This window comes from Oncorhynchus nerka, unplaced genomic scaffold (assembly GCF_034236695.1).
Source record: "Oncorhynchus nerka isolate Pitt River unplaced genomic scaffold, Oner_Uvic_2.0 unplaced_scaffold_1197, whole genome shotgun sequence".
NCBI classification, from domain to species: domain Eukaryota; kingdom Metazoa; phylum Chordata; class Actinopteri; order Salmoniformes; family Salmonidae; genus Oncorhynchus; species Oncorhynchus nerka.
Window position 1 is genome coordinate 27,520 of NW_027040137.1, and position 10,460 is coordinate 37,979.

The window sequence follows — 10,460 nt, forward strand, 5'->3', positions numbered from 1 at the left end:
GTGTTGATAATGGGATATGTAGATAGGGCGAGTCGGTCAAGGATCGATTCAGACAAGGTGGTAAATTGTATGACAAGCGACAGTTTATTCAGAGTAAAGATATCTGGTACAACGTATACGGGCTCATTCATTTGGCCCACAATGAACCAGCAGAAAGAAGCCCCGATAACAGAGTGCAAGCATGTTATGTACAGTACAGAAAGTAGGTTGAGTCTGGAAGTCCCGGTCTTCTGGTTGGCCACAGTTGAGTTGTTGTCTTCTTCGATTGGTCCTGTTGAGCCGTCTGTCATCCTTCTGAGTCTCGTCGTGCCGTTCCCCGTCACACAATGTTCAGCTAAGAGGGAGATTATGTGTGTGTGCTTGTCTCTGCAAGTCAAGGCTGTGTCTCTTCGCAATGTGTGGGTGTATGTCTTATCTGTGTGTCCTCGGCAGTTAGTGTGTGTATGTGTGTGTGCTGTGTGTGTGGGTGTGGGAGCTATCCTGTATGGGACCTAACATGTTTTACTGTGAAAATACGTTGTCTCAGTTATAGCAATGTAATAGCAGTAAGCTGGTCATTTGCATAAGAAATAGCACTTCCTTACAAATCCCCCTCTTCACATCTCCTAAGAGACGTTACAACTAATCAACAGCCAAATAGCTGCACTCAGCCAAATCTATAGGTTCCTCAATCCCGAGCAACGGATACATTCATTAGCTAAGTAATAAATGGCAAATGCAACTTTCGTATATACGGGCTCACTGTAATGCCACACAGGGCAGAACAGAGAACTGACAAGATGTATGTAAACAGTATTCTTTATACTGTGATAGACATAGTTCCAACCCGTCTGTTGGCCTATCACAGTAGAGGCTGGGCGTGGTTTAAACTTGCTCAGCCTATTGCAGGCGCTCAGGCGGGTCCCCGCCTCTTGGCGCTTCTGTTGATAGATGTAACTTGCTTGTGAAGAACATCCAGGCTCTCATGCTCCATACCGTTATCTTGCACCTGGCTCCTGTTATCTACCAAAAGACCGCTTGTTCTCGCAACACCCCGCTCTGAATGTGCCCCCCTCCCAACTCATTTGAACAGTTTGTCTTCATGCTACTCTGTATTTTTCCATCATGAGAAAGGCCCATGGCCCTGATACTTTTAACAATGTTTCAAATCAGCTAGGTTGCATAACACATACATACATCCACACAAGCCAACAGCAGATAATATTCATTCATATATATGGTAATGGCTATAATGTAAAATACAGGATCCAACAATCCCCCTGTTGACACCCGCAAGGGTGTCACTCATTACCCTTATTTCAGCGGTCCCAACATAGTAATGTGTTAATAGCATTTCATGAAAATAACAAAAAGTATATTATTAATAAAACATAATTATTATTATTTTTATTATTATTTTTTTTTACAGAAAAACAGAAAAGAAAAATCAACCAAGAAAAAATAAAAATCAAGTGATATATGCTTATGTCTCCCCCTGTTGACAAAAACAGGATAAGACTTTATTGTTTATTGACATGTAAGATGTAGGATAAAACTTTGGTCATGGAAAACAGAGTAAAGCATTATTATAAACCATCTGGTCCTCTCAGCTACTCCTATCCTGTACCAGGTGGGCTCCTTGCCACCCAGGGACTCTAAACCTTCACAACAGGGAGAACAAACATACTGGAAAGAAAACCTATCATAAAAATGTATAACAAGGAACTGTGGTGGTGTAAAATTTATTCTACTACCTCACCCACAGCATACCATGTGTCATCCTCAGTCAGTCCCATCCTCCCCTGAAAGCATGCTTCAGTATCAGCATCTCCAACTGGAGCATCAAGCAAAGGCATCATGCCTGAAGCCTTCACCACATCTGTAACAGACTTCTTAAAACACGGTATGATGCAAGCAGCACATCACATCAATAACAAATAATACAAGAATTAGGGTCAGAAATCCAGTAACCACCATACCAGTGTACTTACCTAACCAGGCTCCCAACTAAGAGAACAGTCAGACTCCTCCCTCCCCGCCATGGTCCTCATCTTAGCAGATAGTACATCAAGCCCATTAAGGGCCTTAGATATACTACCATCTGGACTGGTATTATTAGGAATATACGTGCAACATTGTTTACCGAACATCTTGCAGACGCCCCCCTGACTGGCAAGAAGCATATCCAAAGCAAGTCTATTCTGTCTGGAAACCCCAGATGTGGCCTCAAGCTGTTCAGACATACCAGTGAGTGCATCACGGGAGTAATTCACAAAACGCTGTTGATTATAGTAGATATAATTAATCCATGCAGTCTGTCTAGCAACCACTATGGCTGGACCCATAATAGATAGTAAGTGCCAGAGTCCATCATTCCTACCCAAGGCCTGAAACTCATGAGGAACCCCCACTGGCACTCCCAACAGGTTAGTGTGTATGTCAACTACATCCTCTGTCCATGGAGCACTACGTCTATGTCTCCCATGGGATGGAATGTTTTCAGGTCCCCTGGATACAGAACCCAACAGCTGTTCAGCAGTAACATCAACAATGGTCAGTGGAATTATCAAACTGGTCAGACCACACGTACCTTGCCATTCTCCTCTAAGAATGGGTCTCAGCACTCTTTTGGCTCCACACATCCACCACACATCAGCCAGACCACTAGTTTGGTTTAGGCCTGTAACTGACCAAGTGGAATTAATGGTTATGTTACTACTGGAATCAGCTTCAGGCAATCTCCCATAATCAATGCCATTACCTGTACCCGTGATGCAACTGTAATTGCCCCCATATGCCTTAACACCCCAAGAGGCCCGATGAGGAGGTACTGCAGGAAACACAAGGCTCAAAGAGGAACAGAAAGTTGAATTGGGCTGAACCTGGTAAAAACCTCTCAGAATACACAACCACCTCTCTCCTTCTCCTATAGCAAATGGGTGTGTAGCCAGAACAGGTCTAGCATGACTACAAATAATGCAGTCCTTTCCTCTCTGGGTTTTAGCTGTGTACCTCATATAAGACAGCCACAAATTGTCCCTACCATCAAAACCAGACTCAGTGCCTAATTGATCAATAGCCGAATAGTCCCTAACATTAATTACCTGAATGGGATTTTTTAACACAGTGGTGGCAGGTTCGGTCCAGGGGTGGTAGAGGAGTGTGTCTGGCTCTGGTTCGTCTGGGACCTCTGGTTTTGGCAGCACCTTAATAGAAAACACACCCATCATGTCTGTCCTCGTCCTTTGTAGTCCGAGGGTGTAAGTGCCTGCATCAGAGAGCTTAATAGTTTTGATGGTTAGTAGGATTTCATCACCTTTACAAAGTTCAACAGTGCTCCCGGGTTTTCCCCATATCATGGAAAACCTATCCACCTTTGTGGGATCCCCTATGCTATAAGGATACCCTCTTCTCCAATCCTAGAACTGTCCGAAGTCGGTTATCATGTAATCTCTACTCTAACTTCCTGTCTACCCAGATCTAGGGATCTCTTATGCTTATTTTGGAACAAAATCCTCATCGTCTAAACCATGGGTCAAATTACCACTCTCCGCATACTCAAGTAGGACGTGCTGTATCAGGAATATGTCACCCACGATAAGACAGCTCAGACGAACAGCTTCCATTTGAAGCCCCACCCTTTCCCCAAGAACACATCACTTAGCAAGAGCCAGACACATCTTCACTTCTATGAACAAAAACAGGGGTGACAGGACAGGGAGGGTTACTTCATTCGAGAGATGGCCCCCGGAATTCTGTTAATTCCAGTTCTCCTCCCGAACACTGTTTATTGTTCGACAGTGACAATATGTCTTACCCTCCCGCCGTGCGATATGAATCTGGGTAGCTCTTTCAGCTAGCTGTCACCAGGAGTCTTTGGTATGGTCCCCAAGCCTCTGGGACTGGATTGAGTGACTGGATTGAGTGACTTCACGTGTAGTTCACCTGTAATGCATAAAATCCTGGACATACAGGCTTGGTTAACAAACAATTTCTCATATGTTTTATCTGATTATATCTTTAACTTCTATGCCCATTTGTTAGCTACATTTTTTAAAATTATTCGTTTCTTATCCAATAGGCCCCATCCTATCCTAGACCACAATTTACCCATCCCCCTTTTGATACCTGGCTCTGCCCAGGTAACAACCTTACCTACTCTAAATAATGACTTAGGTAAGATTAGTATATTATCCTTCTGTTCTGACATTATCATGTAGGAGCGCCCCTTTCATTTTCCACATGTCCAATTCTCCCTTTTGTCTCCATTCAGTAACTGTTATCTTTGCCTGTCCTGGCTCCCCTTCTAAAACTTCTCCTCTCTGCTCTCCAACCTTCAAGGTCTCTGCAGTGCGGGGGAGGGCTCTTCTGTCTGCCTTTTCCCCTATCTGTCTTAAATACCCAGCCATTAGACACACACACAACTGTGATAAACGTGCACTGTCCCTTTAACATAAAAACCTCAGCCTGCAATCCCCTCTGCGGGCCTTTCATTGTTCCCCATAATGAAAACAGATTCTAATGTTAGTATACCTTAACCTCCTGTTTAATTTCAGTGGTGTTATCTGAACAATCAAACCAAAATCAATAACCGGGAAGTACTTGTGTAAATTAATTAAAATAACAAAATAAATCTACCTTAGATAGAGCACTTGGTTAGAACACCACTCCCGTCTTTCATCGACCACACCCGTCGCCCCGTACCTAGTGTATATCTTATCTATTACTCAGTGGCTCAATTAATGTTTAACGTAAGTACGTTCAGATGTTGATTATGTAATTCTACAATATTAGTATAGTTCAAACCTCATAATATAAATCTACACACAGAATTTTACGTTAATAGAGTTTAACACTTTTTCCAACAGTCATGCACACCCCCTCAATATTCTATGATATAACTCTCATCAGCAAGCCTGCGACTTTTTCAACATTCTCACCGGTACCAGCTCCAACTGAAATACCTAATGTACCACACTCGCTTGGTCCCCGACCTCATTCATACCGATATTAGTCCCCGACTGAATATCAAGCGTATTTCATGCACACGATTTGAGTCTCACAAATCTTCATTTACGCCAGTAAGCTTCAATTTACACCATACACACACAAATCTTCATTCTCCCCAGCAAGCAGACCAGTAGGAGATGCAATGGCCAATACCAAATGTACAAAATAAAAAATACAATCACTCCATATGACTAACGTGTCAACCGGATCACGTTTCTAGTACGACTTAATGTCTCATTCAAACTTGGTAGTCAGTGCGACGACTTTACTCCCCGATGTACTTCACACACACCTATGCTTTGTAAGGGAAGACCCCCCTGTATTGGACAAAAATGAATGGCAAGTCATTGGCATCGGACAAACCATATACACATTGTCCAATACCACCCAATTCGGCGTTGATTCATGCAAAGCATATTGCAAATGCCATATGGCTATTGCCAGTTGTAACACTTTAAAAATTCAACAGGTGGCGAATCCGCTCCACCGTGGTTTTTCATATTGGATATGTAACCCAAGTCAACGTCCAAAAGCAAAATTTTGAAAAAATGATTTTTTTGTCAAAAACTTATCACCCCTTAAAAAAGTGCTTTCTGGACCATTTTTTGAAATTCTTTCGATTTTTTGTCAATTACACATGTGTAAGAACTGTATGAATATACTTTTGTCCAATTTTATTATGATAATTTTTTTTTTTTTTTTACATGCGCATAAGGAATATGTTTTGTCCATTTTCAATATGATTTCATACGAAGTCAAAAGTCAAAAGTCAAAAATGTCAAAATTTTGGAAAAAACTTCACACACCCTTAAAAAAGTGCTTTCTGGACCGTTTTTCAAAATTCTTTCAAATTTTTTGTCAATTACACACGTATAAGAACTGTATCAACATACTTTAGTTGTATTTTAATATCATATTATTATTATTTTTTTACTTGTGCATAAGGAATATGATTTGTCCATTTACAATATGATTTCATAGGAAGTCAAAAGTCAAAGTCAAAAGTCACTTTTTTTGGGGCCAAATGCCATATGAAATTTGACATGCTCAAAAATGCAAAATTGACTGGCCTGATGAACACAGGATGGCCGAGCAGTGATAGTTGTACCTTTCCATCACTCGTTGTGTTGATTTCATCATGTCCATTTGTTTATGTTTTCTCACTTTTGCAAAGTCACTGTGCATTTGCAATATGGTTCAATGGGCATGTACCATCACGATTTTGTCATGCTATAAAAATCCTGCAGGAATGCAAAATTGACTGGCCTGATGAACACAGGATGGCCTGGCAGTGATAGTTGCTCCTTTCCATCGCTCATTGTGTTGATTTCATCATGTCCATTAGGTGATGTTTTTTCACTATAGAATCATATTGCAATTGTGCCTGATGAACACAGGATGCATTTGCAATATGGTTCAATTGGCATTTACCATATGAAATTTGAAATGCTAAAAAATGCAAAATTGACTGGTCTGATGAACACAGGATGGCCGAGCAGTGATAGTTGTACATTTCCATCACTCGTTGTGTTGATTTCATCATGTCCATTAGGTGATGTTTTTTCACTATAGAATCATATTGCAAGTGCACGTGCATTTGCAATATGGTTCAATGGACAATTACCATATGAAATTTGACATGCTCAAAAATGCAAAATTGACTGGTCTGATGAACACAGGATGGCCGAGCAGTGATAGTTGTACATTTCCATCACTCGTTGTGTTGATTTCATCATGTCCATTTGGTGATATTTTTTCACTATAGAATCATATTGCAAGTGCACGTGCATTTGCAATATGGTTCAATGGACAATTACCATATGAAATTTGACATGCTCAAAAATCCTGCAGAAATGCAAAATTGACTGGCCAGATAAACTCGGGATGGCCTGACAGTGATAGTTGTTCCTTTCCATCGCTCGTTGTGTTGACTTCATCATGTCCATTTTGTGATGTTTTTCACTGTTGAATCATATTGCAAGTGCGCGTGCATTTGCAATATGGTTCAATTGGCATTTACCATATGAAATTTGACATGCTCAAAAATGCAAAATTGACTGGCCTGATGAACACAGGATGGCCGAGCAGTGATAGTTGTACCTTTCCATCACTCGTTGTGTTGATTTCATCATGTCCATTTGTTTATGTTTTCTCACTTTTGCAAAGTCACTGTGCATTTGCAATATGGTTCAATGGGCGTACCATCACGAATTTGTCATGCTATAAAAACAGTGCAGGAATGTGAAATTGACTGGCCCGATGAACTCGGGATGGCTGGGCAGTGATTCTGGTTCATCTCAATCGCTCGTTAGGGTTGATTTCAGAATGTCCATTAGGTGATGTTTTTTCACTATAGAATCATATTGCAAATGCACGTGCATTGTTGTGCAACTGGTAACCCAAAAATAAAAATAAGGTGATTTCATTATGTCCATTTGTTTATGTTTTCTTACTTTTGCAAAGTCACTGTGCATTTGCAATATGGTTCAATGGGCAGGTACCATCACGAATTTGTCATGCTATAAAAACCCTGCAGGAATGTGAAATTGACTGGCCCGATGAACTCGGGATGGCTGGGCAGTGATTCTGGTTCATCTCAATGGCTCGTTAGGGTTGATTTCAGAATGTCACTTTTGGTGATGGTACCTCACTGTTTAAACATATTGCAAATGGACAAGAGTCACCAGCAAGTCACCGTCCATCAGTCAATTAGATATCATTCTGACAACAAACTGATACAAACTGACACTAAACCCACTTTTTCCAACTCGTTTAGTAGCCAACTATCACATACTTCAGAGCTGGCCCAAAATTCACAACGCCTTATGTTCAAACCATAAAAAAAACATAAAACACGTAGTTACGTTCTAGCTGCGGGTCCATTTCTTATGTTATGTGTAGGCCTAGCTGAGGCGACCCCGAATCCCAAGTTTTGGCTCGATCGGTCATTTGGTGTCCGAGCAAAACCCTAATTGGACAGATCTGACTTTTTTAACCCCTCGAAACAGCCCCTGAGAGACCAATTATGGCACTTCCGGTTGGCACAGGAAGCTATAAGTCAACACATATCCTCACTGGGGTATGCTGTTACAGAATCCTGAGTTTTAAGTCCTTACATTAAGAATTGACTGATTTACACAGGGTTGAATGCACTATGTCTATCAAACTGCAGGCAGGGTATGGAAAAACACTTTTAGGGTGATTTTAACCACTTCCGGTTGGTCCAGGAAGCTTAGAATCAACACAGGTAGACCTCATACTGGCCTGATGGACTGTTACCAAAGACAGGTTCATACGGCATTCATAACCCATATAGACTTCAGGTTGAATTTAGGGATGCAGGCAATGTATTCCTATGGGGAGACAAGTCAATGCAAACTCTTTGAAGTAAACACCTTCTTTTAACTATTAAGGGTTAATGCCACACGGTCAAGGTTAGGCTTGCACGGATCGGAAGGACCTTAGGAACGTACCTGAGGTCGAATTGTGCTTCTCACCCTAAAGGTTCTCTCACTGTCACCCAAAAGCAAATGACGTGGTGGGGCAGGCTTAATTTTGGGCCTACTTTTCTCATGGTCGCTGCGCTCAGACCGAGCGAGATACGGTCAAGCGGGATATCTCGTTGAACTCGGCACGGCCTAGAGATTATGTTTATGCCATTGCCTGCTCTCCGTGTCTTTGAGCACCGCACTTTTTCACTCCATCCTTGCTGTGTGTGCGTGTGAGAGCTTTTCTTTGACATCTGTTGGGAGAAATGACTGATTTACAGTTCATGAGGGTTACCTAGTCACACATATGAAGTTTTGAAAAGATCTGACCTTTTTAACCCTTGGAAACTGCCACTGTGACACCATTAAAGGCACTTCCGGTTGGCACAGGAAGCTATAAGTAAACCCATGTCTTGATTGACATAGAAACTTACAGAATCCTGAGTTTTAAGTCTTTAAGTTAAGAATTGACTGATCTACGATCTACACAGGGTTGAATGTAGTCATTTTCACCTTTGAAGGTTATGTACATCAAAACACCTTTTGGGTCAATTTAACCACTTCCGGTTGCTCCAGGAAGTTTAGAATCGACACAGGTAGACCTCATAGTGGTCTGATGGACTGTCATAGAAGACAGGTTCATTAGGCATTCATAACCCACATAGGCTTCAGGTTGAATTTAGAGGTGCAGGCAATGTATTCCTATGGGGAGAGAAGTCAATGCAAACTGTTTGATGTAAACACCTTCTTTGAACTGTTAAGGGTTAATGCCACAGGGTCAAGGATAGGCTTGCACGGATCGGGAGGACCTTAGGAACGTACCTGAGGTCGAATTGTGCTTCTCACCCTAACGGTTCTCTCACAGTCACCCAAAAGCAAATGACATTGAGGGCCAGGCCTCATTTTGGTTCTGCTTTTTTTCAAGGTCACTGCACTCAGAGCGAGCTACGGTCAAGCGGGGCGTCTCGTTGAACTCGGCACAGTCTGGAGACTATGGTGATGCCATTTTTTGTGTTGATTTCAGAATGCCATTTTGGTGATGGTCCCTCTCCGTTTAAACATATTGCTAATGTACAAAAGTCAACTAGCAAGTCAGTGTCCACCAGTCAATTAGATGTCATTCTGACACCAAACTGATACCAATTGACACCAAACCCACTTTTTCCAACTCATTTAGAAGCCAACTATCACATATGTCAGAGCAGGCCCATAATTCACAGCGCCATTAGTTTAAAACATAATAAAAACGTAAAACACATAGTTACGTTCTAGCTGCGAGTCCAGGTCGGACATTATGTGAAGGCCTATGTGAGGCGACCCCGAATCCCGAGTTTCGGCTCGATAGGTCCTTCGGCGCCCGAGTAAAACCCTAATTGGTGCTGAAAATCCACTTTTTTCAATGCCTTGCTATGGGGTCCTTGAATGAGCTATCGGACCGAAACGTTGGGGTCCGTCTCTATGGGCCGAGACGGTTTCAATGCACCTAGTCTTGTGTCTCTGAGACTTTTCTAAATGTCGCCATTTTCGTAATGGTCAAAATGAATTGAAGTCATTGCAAATGTACGAGGCTATTTCTCGGTCCGAGAACCTTCTAGAGCCACCTAACTCACCACGCACTATCGACCCGAGGTCTAGAACAGGTTTCTAAAGTTTCGGAACTCTAGGTCTGACGGTTCTTTTTTAGCTCGAACAAAGCTAACTATTGGAGGCACTGTCTGTCTCTACAAACTCCAATACGTCCCTCCTTCCAAGTTGTGTGTCTGTGTGATTTAGTTTTCCTTTGAAATTTTATGGGAGAAATGACTGATTTACAGTTCATGGGGGTTGCCTAATCACACATATGAAGTTTTGGACAGATCTGACTTTTTTAACCCCTCGAAACAGCCCCTGAGACACCAATTAAGGCACTTCCGGTTGGCACAGGAAGCTATAAGTCAACACATATCCTCACTGGGGTATGCTTTTACAGAATCATGAGTTTTA